Source organism: Mastigoproctus giganteus, chromosome 4 (genome assembly GCF_048544385.1).
Source record: "Mastigoproctus giganteus isolate SK-2022 chromosome 4, ASM4854438v1, whole genome shotgun sequence".
Classification (NCBI taxonomy): domain Eukaryota; kingdom Metazoa; phylum Arthropoda; class Arachnida; order Uropygi; family Thelyphonidae; genus Mastigoproctus; species Mastigoproctus giganteus.
The window spans coordinates 15,038,222-15,056,447 of NC_143578.1; positions in this window are offsets into that span (position 1 = coordinate 15,038,222).

The following is an 18,226-nucleotide window of genomic DNA, read 5'->3' on the forward strand; positions in this document are numbered from 1 at the left end:
CTACCTAGGAAATTTAATTAGGCCATTGCTTTTTTTTTTTTTTTTTGGTTGCCATGGAAACAGGCCATAAGCGACACCTCGTAGTTATGGAGCTTTTCGCACTTCTTTTATTATTATTATTATTTTATTATTATTTTTTTTTTTAGAATTTATCTCGGTTGCTTGACAAGTCAGTGCTGAGATGACAAGTAGAACGTCAAAGTGACGTCAAGCACAAACAAAATTGTTGCGTTGCTTGAAGCATAAGATACTTAATATATTAATGTACTTAATGCTTCCATTGTTAGTGAGTGACAAATGAATGTTGGTTAAAGCCGTGTTGTTGCTATGGTAACTAGGCAAAGTGTAAATTTCCGTGCATGTGATTTTTTTTTTTGTAGGTACAGAAATGTATGAAAAAAAGAAAAAAAGAAGTGAAATTACATCAACAAATAGTCTGCTTGGCAGGTGACCTTTAACATTAATACATCAACAATACTATTAATGAAGTTTCATTCTTGGTGCGGTAACAATGGTTGAATTGCACATTGTTACATAGCTTTGTTGGCAATCGCATTCTTTTCAATTACGTCAAAATTAGTTAAATTAATCTCTATCCCAGGGCACAAACTCGGATTAAATACGCAAAGAGATTGGCGCAAGCTATATAAACAACGTAATATATTATTTCTTTTAATGTAGCTAATTAAAATTTTCTCTTTTTATCCATAAAATGTTAATGAGTAACCCGGGAAAAAGATAAACATTGTTAGAACCGAGTTTATTTTATTTCCAACGCTTTTTCTTTTAAGTTTTCATTTTCATTCCTTCTATGACATTCAAGCTTGGTAACTGGAGTTTTATTTTTCCTGCTACGATAAGTCGCTTAAAGAAAAAGCTCTTTTTTTTTTTTTTTTTTTTTTCCGATTAGACGAGAGTTCTTGCTTTGCCAATTTACAGTCTGTCGTGTTCTCTCAAATTCGGAACTTGAATATTTGCCAAGAACAGCAGTAGTACACAGATCTCTTCAGATCTCCCCCAATAGATCGAAATTTTTATTAATGGATTAAAATAATTGAGTCTTCATTAAACTTACGCTGGCTTTTTTTTCTTCATCTGTTAATGTGACCTTTAAAGTTTACGGACTTTGTCTTAAAGGTCACCCAAGTTGATAACAAAAGCCGAAATCCCTCGAACACAAATAACTTCTGTGAGAACACTTCAAAGTTCAAACTTACAAAGATCCATCACCCCCTGCCACTCCAGTCTGCCAGGGGTTCCTGAGGACAATAAATCACCCCATTGCTAAAGCAAAGATTGCCTCCCTTGCTTTCTTACACACGGCAGTCCATTAGTTGCTCGTTTTTCTTTCTCCCACCTCCCTCTATAAAGCAGCTTTTGAGGAGGGGAGAGGGGGAGACGTGAATGCAATAAATCAAAAATCATCTCCAACCCAAAGGTATTTACGGCACCTAGTGTGCTGTACAAATCCAAGAGGGCAGTCACTGCAACGGATTAGTGGAAGAGAAATGGCGGATTATGTGTGGTTAGCTTTAAAGACTTCATTCTTGCACGCATGCGTCTCATTCCTGGAAATATAATTGGAAATATAGTATTTGGACCCTCTAAGAGATGTTCACTGAGGGGTTTTGAAAAATAAGTCCGAAAACTCATTGTACTGGCAATATTTCGCCTCAATGTCGGATAACCGAGGTTCGGATAATCGAGACGGCGTGAGATTAAAGTATCACGTGATAGCGTAGCAGTACATCGCTTCCGAAGGAGATGCACGCGAATTCTGTCTGTTTACAACAGCTCCTTTCGTCCTTGTCAGAGAAGGATCAGTCGTCTTTGACAAGTTACAACAAACAAAGAAAACCAGTAATTAACAATACATTAACTTCTGAAGTTTATTAGCAGAACAGTTCTCCTCGATTTCTGTTGACATGCGCGACCTCCTCCTGTTAGTAAGTGTAGTCATTAGTGTCTGCTATTTTCGCTTTTGAAGCCTTTTGCTCCGGGCCCTTAATGAAATTTTAAATTTGATAAGCAATGGCAATGGAAAGGAATTTCATTTTGACAAGTGATTTTCAAGTTCCATTATTGCAGACACTTCTGGAACGCTTCCAAGTGTATGGATAATAATTCATGAGTGTTAAATTATTCTAAAAGCATTGTTGGCAGAAGTAAACAATTAGTTCACAACAACGCTCTTTAATTCTTGAAACACATGGCTATGTTTGCTAAAAATCCTTTAGTGAACCTAGAAATACGATTAGAGTTTTCATGTCCCGGATATCTCCAAAGATCGAATAACTGAGCCATATTATTGATTTAATAGGCTATTTATTTATTACTTTCTCCACCAGGTGGATTTGTGTATTACAGTAAATCTGACATCATTTTTCGGATGCTGCGCTGGAGATTAGGAGACGAAATTAACTTCACTCACTCAGCCAAAAATATGATAATATTCAAAGGGACGTGAAATATGCGAGTAAATACGGTAATCGTAATTTTAAAAGTTATGTTGTAAATAAGGATTTCGGCGATGTTGTGGTACGCATAGAAATATAATTTATTTTTATCTTCAGTAAATTAATGGTAATAACTTACAATTTTAAACTTCTTTGGTAGAAAGGAAAGATATATTTAGTAAGTCATAATGAACAGTCGCTGCTATTCTCCATTTTAAAATAAACGATAATTGACAAAGAAGAAACGTTAATTATTTATTATAGTGTTATAATGGTCCTATATATTTTCTCTTTCCTTTGTTAGCATAATAGCATTACAACAATGTGATGAATAGCATAGTAATAATCGAGTATGGACATGGCATTGTACTTTTGAATGAATTACAATGAGTCTCCTTTCACAATGTCTTCCATTTACTGTACTTATATTTTAATACAGGAAACTATAAAAATTATTTAAGTACTGAGATAATTGTATTCTGCTGTAGATCGATGCACCAGTGATTTATACGCCCAAACGGCCTCTTATCTGAAATAACCCCTCATATCTGAAATGACTCCTATTTTACTGATAAAAAAATTGCTTTTCTTACAGGAAATAATCATTCACATGTGCATTTATCAAAGTGATTTCGTGAAACTGTAAAATCCGCAGATTAACTGAACTAATCCTGCTATGAATAATTAGCTGGAATAATTCAAACGAACAATTTTCATTAGTCTAAAAAAGACATGTTTAAAAAAAACAATATTTAATATTGATATGTCCGGTAAATTAAAATAAGTTTTATAAAATATAATTGTCACATAAATATAAATTTTAACTTTTAAATAAATATTTAATAGTTTATAAAATTTAGTTAATTATTATAACTTTCTTTAGACACCTTTCCAAATGTTTAATTATGCTAATTCGGTAAGTTGAGATTGATGTGTAACTAGGTAACGGGAACCTGTTGCCATGGTAACACACTTATATTTTGGGCACTGGAAGTTATCGTTTTTAAACAGCTTAAAATAAAATTAAAATATTTATTATTATATAAAATTTAGTTAATAATTATAAATTTCTTCAGACACCTTTCCCAAGATTTAATTATGCTAATTCGGTGAGTTGAGATTGATGTGTAACTAAGTAACGGGAACCTGTTGCCATGGCATCACACTTACATTTTGGATACTGGAAGTTATCGTATTTAAACAGCTGCTCTTGAAATTCTCTGCAATCCCACTGAGTCACCATTAATGCAGTTCTATCTTGTCGCGCCACATTGTAATCCAACACGACTTATTATCTCAAGTTTAATCTCCGAAATTGTAGGGGATCCATCATCACGAACCGCATTCGCATGTTGCAGCGATGCATTCTCGTGGAAGTAATTAGTAATGCAACAGCAAACGATACATACGGAATCAGTTGCAGTATGGATTGTTATATTAATTCCTACACAGCAGCGCCACCTGTAGGTGAATAATTTGAAGTGCCATCTTTCGTGAATTGTTGTACATTTTTTTTCTTTTCGTCATCCACGATCGAAAACCTCAATACATTAGTATTTGCCTAATGCAAAATCATTCTGCACGTTTCCATGGTAACCACACTTTTCTTCCGCAATCTCAAATACGTTTTTGTTCTGGTGAAAGAGGAAATAATCATTCACCTGTGTACCCACCAAAGTAAATTTGTCAATCAGCAGAAACGTGGTGGATTTTATCCAATTGACAAATATGACATAATGTTTAATGTTGTTTTTTTTTAATTAAATACCTAAATAAAATTAATTTTCTTTATTACCCGACCGTTAGAGGGTACTGACCATCGCGTCCTAAAGTTGACGATGTTTAATACGATTTCGGTAGTCAAGGAGATTTATTCAAGAAGGAAGATTGGTTAGTCTTTACAATCTGGTGCAAAATATACAAATGAAAAGTTCAGTTGAATTATGGGAAACTTTCAAGGCATTTATAACACTATCAAGCTCTGGTCCTCTGGTATTCCTCGTGAGTCTGGTTTGAGTAGTGTACCTCTTCAATTCTGTCTTAGGTTCTCCATCTACTTCCCTAGAGGCGTCTCAACATGGTAATCACCTTCCGTTCTTCTCTAACTATGCTGCTCCTAAATTGGCTTCATACGATGGTCAAATCGCTTTCTAAACCACCAATTAACTTCTATGGTCATCTGATTCTTAAGTCTCTCATCTTTGATGCTATTCAAGATCAACTAGATCTTCATCATGACTCTCGTCCTGGTTTAGTGAAGAAGAAGCTTCGTAAGAAGGAGTATGCTCGGATTCAGTCTCTCTACACCAAAAACCGTCAAGTATGCTTTGTGTCCTTTCTTATTTAACGCTGTCCTTGACTGTTTGCTGTAGAAAATCGCCTCCTTCATCGGGTTTAATACTGAAGTATGTTCAGTTAATGGTCTTGCTTTTGCGGATGATCTCATTTTTGCTCGTTTCTACTTCAACTGATCTATGTCACTTTTTTAGATATTTGAAACTCAAATTCTTCTCTGCTAGAGATCTTCGAATTAATCGCTCTGAATCTTGTACTTTATCTCTGATTCTTTCTGGTAGAAAAAAAGAAAATAAAGGTTGAGGATCTGAAGTTCTTGACGACGCTCAGCTTGCTTGCTGTGATGTATCTTCTTTCTGGAAGTACCTTGGTGTCGAGTCGTATCCCGAAGGCCGGCGTTCTGTGGGTTTTAATTTTCACCCTTACTTGGATCGATTTCGTCAGGCTCTATTGAAGCCCCAATAACGCCTTTTCATTTTGAAGACTTTCCAACTTCCTCGCTTTTACCATCGTCTTATTCTAGGGAGAACTATTGCTGGGTTGCATAACCGCCTTGATGTCCAAGTTCGCTCTGCTCTACGCCTCTGTTTGCGTCTGCCCCACGATGTTCCAGTCCCGTACTTCCATGTTTATGTCCTCGATGAAGTTTTAGGTGTGCCTTCTTTTCGCTGGTCCAAAAGTCCTCTTCATCAGTAATCAAACTTCTCGCTGATGTTTCTGCTATCAAGCGTCAACTAGTTCAAACAACTTCTCTTCTTCAGGATGTTTCTCAATTTATTTCCTCTATTACATTCTTAAAGAGTCCCTGGTGTAAGCTTCTATATAGTTCTGTTGACAGTCAGGCTTTTGCCGGTTCCATAAAGGTTCGTTCTCAGCATCGGTGGGTCGGTGATGGCACTCGCTTTCTTTCCGGCCATGAATTTTTTGACTTGATTCAAACACGCTACCAACTTTGTCGAGAACTTCTCCTGGTCGCTTCAGCAATCGGAGCTGCCGTGCTGGTTGTCTCGCCGTCCAGTTCTTGGCCCATCTTCCAGCGTTTTTAGCGTATACACGATGTTAGAATCAAAAGCCATCGTTAACATCGTTGTTTGGGGAACATTCCCAAGATTTCAAACATCTACTGTGGCTGTCAAATTCTCCAGACTTGAATCCAGTTGAGCATGTGTGGGATATGTCAGAAAGGCAGTTTGGTTCGTAGTTCTCTACTGACCACAGTACAGCAGCTGACAAATATCGTGCTGGAAGAATGGTCAAGCCTGGAGCTAGACTCCCTCAGACACCTACCAATCCATACCACAACTTGTATATGCTGTAAGTTGGACAAAAAAAAAAAAAAAAAAAAAAAAAAGGCGTCCTTAAAGTATTGAATAAAGATTTCTAATTTTTTGGTCAGTGAGTCCAAATGTTTCTGGAGAAATAAAATCTTTATCGCAAATTTATTTTTCCAAATGCATCTATGGACGCTGAAGGTCCATTTATTTATTTTTTAACAGGGAAGGTTTTAATATACGTCCAGATTTAAATTACTTGGCGTTCAATTCATAATTTCCTAACTTCCCACTCTGCGTGTAACAAATCGGTGTGCCAATAATTGAAGAACAGAAAGTGCGAGCGAGCATTCGACCCTAAAATTAACGGAGAGCCTGTTACCATGGGAACTTTAAAGTTATGGGCCGAAACTTATTTGCACGGCGGTCCAAACGTCACAGAAGGAAATTTACTGCTTCGTGCATTAAGAAACCGCCTTAATTATAAAAGCGGGTAGTGCACGAGCTATTCTACTCCGCGGAGTCTATTAATAATGGAAGGCTTTAAGGTGCGGGATTAAACTGCAATGAAGCACCCGGTTTATTGTGGCTTTGAAAACCCCAGAGAATTTAGGGCATTCCATGAGCGCCCTCTGACGTTAAACAATGCAAACGTTTAGAAAGAGAAACATTCCTTTCCTCTTTAACCAGAAGAAAAATACTATAAAAATCATTTATCGTTTTATTATAATTATTATTTATACTGACGGTCCAAAATATTAGAACCCGAGCTAATTTGCAGTTTAATTCCAGAATTAGGAGCAAATAAATATTTCTCGTCCTTCAATGGGAGATCCTCTTTAATACGTTGATGTAGCTAAAAAAAAAAAAAAAAAATGAAAATGTTTATCCAGAATGCGTAGGAAATGCCTTTCGTAAATGAAAATTTGAAATCAATGGTTGTCATAGCAACAGCAATGTTTTCCTTCTTATGGATCTGCACAGCTGGATGCAAGTATTGAGGATCTCGTTTTAGAGTCATTAAGAATATCAGTGGAGACGTTCAGTCCCGAATAATAATTACCGAATGGTGAATAGCTGGGTCGGGTCACTACGTTACCGGGATGCTCTCACGGAAAATTACTCGTGATTTCTTCCAAATTGAGAACTCTCGCAAGTGACGTCACCAGTAGACTAGTTCTGTCACGAACCTTTTACCACGACAATGTACATAACGCAATTAACCTGTTGAATCCTGATCACTCAATAATTATCATCATCACTAGTTACCATAGCAACGTATCACTGTTTTCTATAAGGCAAAGATTATTAATTAAAGTGCTTATTACGATATCGGTGGAATGATCTGAATAACGTCGAGTCGTGATAAATTTTAACTTTTATTCTTTTCTTAAATATAATGATTTTATATATTCTTTCACCTTTGCTAAGAATTTTTTTCTTGTATTGCCTTATTTCAAATAAAAAAGCTGCTGCTGTATTAGATCCTTTGTACGTGGTTTAATTAAAACTGACTGATTTGATAATTTTTTCTTTATTTTTTCTCTCATGGAACGTTGTTTGCATAAACAACACAAAAAGACAATATTGTATCAATAATAAAATCTTTTCTTTGATTTACCACAATTTGTTAAAGTTTAGTAGCAGATTTAATTTTTAGTATTTTGACTAGAGTTCCAATTGCCCATTCTGTATCATTCTCGGAAATACGCTTGCGCAAATATAACGTCACTTCCCTCCACAAACAAGAAACGTCATTTAATATTCGACAATACACCTGCGTAATGGAACGTCACTTCCCGTGAACATCTTAAAGAAATGTATAATAAAATTCATAGGTGTATTTATAAAGTGATTAATTTTATAATGAATTTAAAATTAATTCTAAGATTCATAATAAAATTTAAAGTATATTTATATTTACTAGTTTATTTTAAATATTATACAAAGCAAACGTCATTCTGTACAAACAACGCCTGCGTATTAATGTCACTTCCCGCAAGTTCATAAATAAAATCTGTGTCATTATAAAGTTAATAATTTTAAAATCATTAAACTTTTTAAAATAATTTCTGAGATAATTAATGAAATTTTAACTATATTTATATTTAATAGTTAATTTTAAATATAAAGCAAACGTCATTCTGCACACAATACGCCCGCGTAATTTTAATGTAATTTTCTGCGAACTTCTTAAATAAAATTTATAAGTGTATTGATAAAGTTAATAATTTGTAAGCTAGTTAATAAAATTTAAAGTACATTTATATTTACTAGTTAATTTTAAATATCTAAGGCAAACCTCATTCTGTACACGGCAATAAGCCTGCGTGATCTTGACCTCGCTTCCCGCGAACTGCTTAAAAAATATATTTATAGGTAGTAGTAGTGGCATGTGATGCAAGAAACCATGTGTATGAACGTATGCAGCATCAGCCAAAAAAAAAAAAAAAAAAATCACACCATTCCCTCCAAATGCCTGTCCAGTTCCTCCTTAAATTTATTCAACCTATCAACTTCCACAACGACAGATGGAAGTTTGTTCCAGCAATTAACCATCCGCTGGCTAAAGGCAAATTTCCGCACTTCTATTCTACATCTGTCTTTTCTTAATTTGAATTTATGCCCCCTTAGGTTCGTGTTCTGAACAAGTCGAAGGATCCCATCAGAATTCAGCGTGCTCAACCCATTCAAGACCTTATACACCTCAATCACATCACCGCGCAGATGCCTAAGTCTCCAGCCTGCAATTTGCAGAACTTAAGCCTCTCTTGGTAAGAGGATCCCTTCATTCCCCTCACCAATCTTGTTGCCCTTCTCTGTACACGCTCAATAAATCTAAATCCTTCCTAAAATGAGGCCTCCAGACCTGTACGCAGTACTCAAGGCGTGGCCTGACCATTGCCTTATACAGAGGGACAATCACCTCCTTTTCCCTGCTAGCAAAATTCCTATATATCATTGACAAGACCCCATGACCTGCCCTGGCAGCCTGTCTGCATTGCTCAGAAAACTTCATATCTGCCTGCACAATTACTCCCAGGTCTTTTTCATTTTCTACCACCTTAAGTGTAGTACCACACAGTTGGTATGTTTCTCTGGGGTTACTTCTACCCATATGTAGTACTTTGCATTTGTCAAGGTTAAACTTTAGTTGCCACTTCTCAGCCCATCTGCCCAAATTATCTAGATCCTGTTGCAGTAGCACGCTGCCATTACTGTCATTAACAACCCTGCCAACCTTTGTATCATCTGCAAACTTCGACACTAAGCCTGATATACGTTCATCAATATCATTGATAAATACACAAAACAACAGAGGACCCAACACGGAACCCTAAGGGACTCCGCTAATAACATTAGACCACGAAGAGCAACACCCATTAATTACCACCCTCTGTCTTCTCCCACTTAACCATCCTTTTATCCATTGTAGCAACTTACCCTTAATACCATTCTGCTCCAATTTGTACAATAGTCTTCCATGTGCAACAGTATCAAAAGCTTTCCTGAAATCCAAATATATGATATCAAAATTATTTTTTGCATCCAGTTCCTTTGTAACCACATCATAATATCCTATCAAATTTGTCAGACAAGACTTTCCCTTAACAAACCCATGCTGTGTCTGAATTATTGCTGCAGTCTTGTCTAGATGATCCTGCAATGCATCTTTAACCAGTGACTCCATTATTTTACCCGGAACAGAAGTTAAACTAACTGGTCTGTAATTACTCGTGTCACCCTTCGATCCCCTTTGTGAATTGGGGATACATTTGCACATCTCCAATCCGTGGGAACCTCCCCTGAGTCCAAGGATGCTCTCATAATTATGGCTAAGGGTTTGCTTAGTTGCTTTGCCGCCTCCTTTAATATAACTGGATAGATCCCATCCACCCCAGGTGCTGTTCTTATGTTTAACTTCAACAATTTCTCTTCCACTTTGTTCTCAGTTATTACAAAATCATTAAGCACCCTGCTACAATTTGATAACCTTCTGCCATTTTTAAACCTTAATAACTCCTCACGTGTGAATATAGATGCAAAATACTCATTCAGTTTGTTTGCTATCTGAGCAGAATCATCAACAGTCGAACCATCGATGTTAAGTGGACCAATCAGATTCATCCCCTTCCTTTTAGAGTTTATATAAGTAAAGAAATCCTGGCTGTTTTTCTTAGCATCTTTTGCCAAGGATTTCTCGTAATCTGCCTTCGCCTGCCGAACCTCCTTTGTGACCTGATTATAGATGAACTTATATCTACCATAGGCTTCTGAGTCGCTTGAAAATTTATATGCATCCCATGCATTTTTCTTCTCTGTCACGAGGCTCATTAGTTCATTTGATAACCATTTAGGCCTAAACCTTGAACAATATTTCTTAATAGGTATGAAACTTTTAGTAGCATCCACGATCAATTCCTTGAATGCTTCCCATGTGGGGGGGGGTGATTTATTTTATGATTATTTTATTATTACCGCTTCTTTTTATTATATATATTATTTTATCTATTTATTCACAATATATATATTCATCCCTCCTTGGAACCTTCATTAGGCCGATGCTTAAGAAATTTATTTGATTTTCTTTTCTTGAAGCAAGGGGGGTCCTCAATTTCCTTCCAAGGCCCACATGCTACCTGCTGCACAATATATATTATCCATTAATTTTATCAGAAGATCCAAGTTCTAAGGACTTTATTTTATTATTTTTCTCTTTACTCTAGCTTCCCTAGCTTGGATAATTCGTACCACTAATTGTTAATAGTTGGTGTCAATATCACACATAAGCTCAAGATAAAACAACAAACTAGATTTATTTTACACAAGATAGTTACACACACTTTATAATTCATAATATCGAAATTTTACAACAATCAACTATAACTATACATGTTATGATGTCTACACTCATCTTTGTTCTTTTAACCATAATTGTAACTTCCTCATCTACTATGCAGAATGCTAATAACTAACCAATACAATCATTTGAGGTTAACACAATCATTTGAGCCTTTTCAGGCTTAACAACTTTCCTTGTTCTCAGACACTTCTAATCACAGATGAGTAACACACACTTTCTTTCTCTCTTTCTCCCAAGTTATTGACTCTACTTCCTATCACTTACAATATATTCTGTTCCCCTGGTCTCAGTTCTTTACAAAATGTCCTGTCCATTACTTTGTCTTTCGTTTATTTATTTCTAACACCGTTTCCGTTAATAATTATTCTACATAAACTTACTTGCTTTCCTTTTCTACCCCCTGGATGAGTTTTTCGATCCTTTAGGCCTTCCTGCGATGTCTTCCCTGATCAGCTGGGCTTACGGCTCTTTTCTGTCTCCACGTTGACTTTCCCACACTCAGGACTTCCTCCAGGTCATTCTGCCTTTCGCTATTATCTGCACCCACTAAACTATCATGATCTAACTTTCCGTACGCGTTTCCCCGCACTCCAAAATATCTTTCCGCCACTCTTTCGCACCTCCGGGATTCTCCTCCGGATCTTTCCCTTCCAGGCTTCGGGACTCTGACTCTCGGGCTCTGCTCCCTCTTCTTTTTTTGCGTCCGAGTTTTTGTGTCCCACTCTCCCTTATTTTCCATCCAATCATATTTTTCTCTCTCTCTTCATCTTGAATTTCATTCGCTAAATTTTCTTTTCTCCTCGCCTGGACCCGCGTCTGATAGGTACAGCTCCTTTCTTTGTATTCACAACATCCGGGCTCTAACCAATCTCTAGAAATTATCCTGGGATGACCATTTCACTTACCTCTTCTGTCACGCTTCCTTACAAGACATCGCCTGTGAAATCATTGAGTGCTTCCCATGTCGGCCTGTTTGTACTTTGTTTACATCTCGAGTCTGTTTACTGATCTGGGTTTGTTTACTGATCTGGGTTTGTTTACTGATCTGGGTCTTCCTTTTGGATGGAGATGGAACCACTTTAGGGGTGTGGGCGTTCTTTTGTCCCCCGTTACCGTCAGCAGCCACAGCCCCATTTTTTCTGTAGGCACAAACTGCATCAAACTGGCCTACCCATTGTATCATAATCTGGTCAGCGTCCCTCCTGCTGCTACACTAATCTCTCACTTTCGAAGAGTAAACAGCACAAACAATTCTGCCGAGGGCTTGACTGTTTTTAACTCACTCATTTATTAAAATTTGATAATTTATAAATTCTAAAAATATAAGTGTAAGAATAGTTCTTACATTCCCTAACACTCCGTCAAAAAAAAAAAAGTTCCCCCTTTTTTTTTTTTTTTTTTTTTCTATACCGACCAATCCTCCACGCTAATTTGTTAATCTTTGCCCTACCTATTATTTATATATACATATACATCTCACTCTATCTTGCTTATGAGTAGCCCTCTATACAAAAATTTTTTTTTTTTTCCAAATATTTTAATTTACATTTTGCACTTACTAATTCTACTCCCATCCTATGTACTCATCAATTAATCCTCCCACTAAATACAATTGCTGGAGTCTGTTTGATTCTTTCAGTTTATTTGCCCTTTCTGCACTTTGATTCACAAATCTTTCCTTCCACTGTCCTTTGATTCTACTGCGGTTTGCTACTTCCATTCGAGGTTTGCGATCTTTATTTTCTAGTGTCTCTTCCTTTTGAGATATTTGACCTGAATTTTGCCTAACTTTCTCAGTTAGCTCTACTATTCCCACATGCATTAATTTGTTTTCTGCCTGTTGCCTTGTACCGCCATTTTCTCTAATTCTTCTCCTTCTCCTCAATCTTCTTAACTCCTCCTGCGCAATCAGGACTTTATCAACACATTTTTTTCTTTTCGGTAACTTTCGGCCTGTTCCTAGTGCTTTCCATATGTTTCTATTCTCTTCCACCACTGCAGTCGGTGTCTTACTCTTAACATCATTTTCTGTCATCTGATAACTAACCTCGACCCTATTTGGTCTATTCTCGCTTGCACCAGGCCTGGATTTCAGGTTTGCTGGGCGCCATGGATAGAACCGACCCCTCTTCAGTTTCCATTCCTTTCTTGGGTCATCAGCTCTGTATTCGGCTCTGAGATGTACCCTTCGTGCTGGGCGAAATCTGGCAATATGCCCATAGTTACCACAGCTATAGCATTTTACCAGACAGTGATCAAATTTTCTATTATTCGGTGTGACACGAAATGAATGATTACTGTCCTGGAACTTACCTCTCTGATTGCTGTACCTTCCCTTATTCCGGCCTGCTTTATCTTCATCTGCGTAAAATGGCTTATGTCTAATTTGCCTATAATCTAAAGAATTGACACGTATGTGTTGTCTTTCATCTTTAGCCTCCCTTGTTCTCCGGTCCCATAGACGTTCACTCCTACCATTTGATCTTTGCCCTCGCGTCTGAGTTGGCCGACCTGCTCCCTGCTCATAGTGATGGTGGGTGCCTTCCTGATGTCTCCTCTGGCTATTCCTAAGTGGACACTGTCTTGCAAGGTGTTCTGTGTCACCGCAAATGAAACACCGTTTCGGCCAGTCCCGTTCATTGCCAAACCCTTCAAAATTTACTAATTCCCTCTCACGTTTCCGGCTCATTGACTCCGTATTGTCTGTATTGCTTCCGGCCTGCGAATTTACCCTTTTCTTTACTACCGCCGTCAGTTCGGCCAATTGTTTTCCGAGCAATTCGATCTGATTTTCCAGATATTTTCTTTCCGGACGATCATCTTTGTCCGGCCGCAGGCTCTTATTCTCTATAGATACTTGGTATACACTCTCCTTTCGTTCTTTCTTAAAATACATCTCTAGTCTCTCCTCATCGCGTGCTAATAAAAGGGCATGTGCCAAGGAAGATGGGCTGCGTCTGAGGACTTCTTTCCTGTATTTCTCTTTCATCCCGCTTATGAATTGGGCCATTAGTATTTTATCTAATGTCTGTTTCTCCTCTATTTCGCTCTCAGTGGCTAATTTCACTTCTACGAACTTCCTATGGAAATCTTCTACAGTCTCCTTACCTGTTTGTACGCAATTATTCAAACAATTTATGCCTTCCATAAATGTATATTTCTTACGGAACAATTTTATCAAAATTTCCCCGAATTGCCTAAGTGTGTCTACGTCGGTAACTTGTGTAGCTCGCTGATATTTAACTAGGGCTTCACCTTCTAGCTTATATTCTGCCAACGCCACGACCTCTATGTCGCCCAGGTTCTCATTTTCCTGAACAATTTCTAGTTTTCGTAAGAATACGTCTACCCTTTCAGTGGGCTCACCCTTAAATGGTTTCAGGTATTTACTCATTTTAAATTTGTTACCTACACTCGAGTGCACGCCTAATTCAACGGAACTCTCCCTCTCCCGTTCATCTCTCTCGCTAGTTGCCATCCGTGATCTTAGAAGCATTGTTACAATATATACCCTCCAAAATATATAATTTTATCGATTATTCCAATTAAACAATAATCTACTATGACTAACCAATTAAACAATCAACTTCAATTTAAACAATCAATACTAATCCGCTTCAATTTAAACAATCAATACTAATCAATTTCAATTTAAACAATCAAATCTCAGCAGCTTCACTAAAATGTTCAATGCTAATTCAACCCCAATTTGTCAATCAACAGTAATCAACCACCATTAAACAATCGTCAATAATCAACTGCAATTTATCTCTCAATATTTATTAACCACAATTAAGGCAATCCTCAATATTCAATTAATCACTCAATACTTATTAACATATTACTCACTCAATTCTTATTAAGCAAGCAATCACCAATAATCAATTACAATTTATTAATCAATAATAATCAACTACCATTAATCAATTAATAATAATTCACTTCACTTAAACCTTCAATATTAATCAACCTCAGTTAAACAATCAGTGATAATCTACTGCAATTTAAATAATCAATACTAATTCAACTCTCAAGAAAATTAAACAATCTTCAATAATTAACCACAATTAATCAACCAATAATCATTAACCACAATTACTCAATCATCTACCTGTTGAATGGATTATAATCACAATAAATTACACCTTCAATAAATCAAATTAATTTTCTGGCTCGCCAACTGATTTTGAATAGTTCAGTAACTATTTTCTTTGGTTCTCCTTGCCTGGGAGAATTTTCACTCTCCAACACTAAGGCCAAATTTTCCAGGCTGGATAAGTCACTTTTGGGGGAACTATCTTTGTTATCCGATTTCGGGAAGCTATCACTAACTGTGAGAAAAATTCTGGCTGGCACTCGCCAATTGTGGGGGGGGGGTATAGTATATTTTATGATTATTTTATTATTACCGCTTCTTTTTATTATATATATTATTTTATCTATTTATTCACAATATATATATTCATCCCTCCTTGGAACCTTCATTAGGCCGATGCTTAAGAAATTTATTTGATTTTCTTTTCTTGAAGCAAGGGGGGTCCTCAATTTCCTTCCAAGGCCCACATGCTACCTGCTGCCAATATATATTATCCATTAATTTTATCAGAAGATCCAAGTTCTAAGGACTTTATTTTATTATTTTTCTCTTTACTCTAGCTTCCCTAGCTTGGATAATTCGTACCACTAATTGTTAATAGTTGGTGTCAATATCACACATAAGCTCAAGATAAAACAACAAACTAGATTTATTTTACACAAGATAGTTACACACACTTTATAATTCATAATATCGAAATTTTACAACAATCAACTATAACTATACATGTTATGATGTCTACACTCATCTTTGTTCTTTTAACCATAATTGTAACTTCCTCATCTACTATGCAGAATGCTAATAACTAACCAATACAATCATTTGAGGTTAACACAATCACTTGAGCCTTTTCAGGCTTAACAACTTTCCTTGTTCTCAGACACTTCTAATCACAGATGAGTAACACACACTTTCTTTCTCTCTTTCTCCCAAGTTATTGACTCTACTTCCTATCACTTACAATATATTCTGTTCCCCTGGTCTCAGTTCTTTACAAAATGTCCTGTCCATTACTTTGTCTTTCGTTTATTTATTTCTAACACCGTTTCCGTTAATAATTATTCTACATAAACTTACTTGCTTTCCTTTTCTACCCCCTGGATGAGTTTTTCGATCCTTTAGGCCTTCCTGCGATGTCTTCCCTGATCAGCTGGGCTTACGGCTCTTTTCTGTCTCCACGTTGACTTTCCCACACTCAGGACTTCCTCCAGGTCATTCTGCCTTTCGCTATTATCTGCACCCACTAAACTATCATGATCTAACTTTCCGTACGCGTTTCCCCGCACTCCAAAATATCTTTCCGCCACTCTTTCGCACCTCCGGGATTCTCCTCCGGATCTTTCCCTTCCAGGCTTCGGGACTCTGACTCTCGGGCTCTGCTCCCTCTTCTTTTTTTGCGTCCGAGTTTTTGTGTCCCACTCTCCCTTATTTTCCATCCAATCATATTTTTCTCTCTCTCTTCATCTTGAATTTCATTCGCTAAATTTTCTTTTCTCCTCGCCTGGACCCGCGTCTGATAGGTACAGCTCCTTTCTTTGTATTCACAACATCCGGGCTCTAACCAATCTCTAGAAATTATCCTGGGATGACCATTTCACTTACCTCTTCTGTCACGCTTCCTTACAAGACATCGCCTGTGAAATCATTGAGTGCTTCCCATGTCGGCCTGTTTGTACTTTGTTTACATCTCGAGTCTGTTTACTGATCTGGGTTTGTTTACTGATCTGGGTTTGTTTACTGATCTGGGTCTTCCTTTTGGATGGAGATGGAACCACTTTAGGGGTGTGGGCGTTCTTTTGTCCCCCGTTACCGTCAGCAGCCACAGCCCTATTTTTTCTGTAGGCACAAACTGCATCAAACTGGCCTACCCATTGTATCATAATCTGGTCAGCGTCCCTCCTGCTGCTACACTAATCTCTCACTTTCGAAGAGTAAACAGCACAAACAATTCTGCCGAGGGCTTGACTGTTTTTAACTCACTCATTTATTAAAATTTGATAATTTATAAATTCTAAAAATATAAGTGTAAGAATAGTTCTTACACCCACTTAGAATTTACTGTTGGTAACATCGTCAGTTGATCCCACTGTTCAGAATTTAAAAACTGTCTGAGACCACTGTACTCACCTTTACGGAAGCAAAACCCCCTTCCTTTACCCCTGATGGTAATTAAATCTTTAAGTAAATCCCACATCAGTACACTGTGATCACTTCCACCTAGTGGTTCCTTTATCTGAAAATTCTTAATAGACGAATGATCACTGCTGATAACCAGATGAAGAGTATTACTCTCTCTGGTTGCCTCTCGAACATGCTGCTGCAGAAAACAATCAGCCAATAAATCCACAAAAGTCTGACTAGTGTGTGAGTGACCAACCCACAAGTTCCAGTGCAAGAATCACCTTCACGTGTGCTGCGGCTACTATTAAACTATTAGTCCTTGAACCCCCCAAGCTAGCAATTTTCCGACCCACCTAACACTGCCTCGATAGCATCAGCAAATATTCTTGCACCCTTTCTATTTAAGTGTATCCCATCCCTGTAGAAGCATTCTGTGGTGGTTTACTTTTTAAATTTTGATTTATTTAATATTTTATATTAAATATCTTCAGTTTCGATCAGACAAGGTAGTTTTAACATTTAAGTTATGCCCTAGAGTTGAGCAACAAAGCAAAGGACACAAGATGGTAGGAGTGCTGTGATGGGAGTGATAATTTTAAATAATTTTAAGGTGTACTTCTAAAGTTAATAATTTTAAAATTATTACTTTTAAAATAGTTATTGAGCTAGTTTTGTTTATAGTATATTTTAAGTAAAATAAATCAGTTTATAGTAAAATAAACTGATGTTAATAATAATAATAATATTTATGTTTACTAGTTCATTTTAAATATCATATAAAGCAAACGCCATTCTGTACAAGACAATACGCATGCGTAAGTATGACGTCACTTCCTGTTAACTACTTAAATAAAAGGATAAATGGGTCTGTTGTACTGGAATGCATAGGATGATAAATAATTAGGTGTTTAGCCAGTAAAATAATAGCTTTAATAGAAATAGATACTGAATATCTTTAATTACAAATAGATACTGTAGCTTTCGAGACTAAACGTGCCTTTTTGTCAATAGAAAATGGAAATTTTAGAGATGAAATTATTCTAACGGACACAGTGAGGGCGTGCAGTGAGGCGTGCGAGGACACGAGGTAGGCCATTCAATCAGTATGACTTTTAAAGCATGA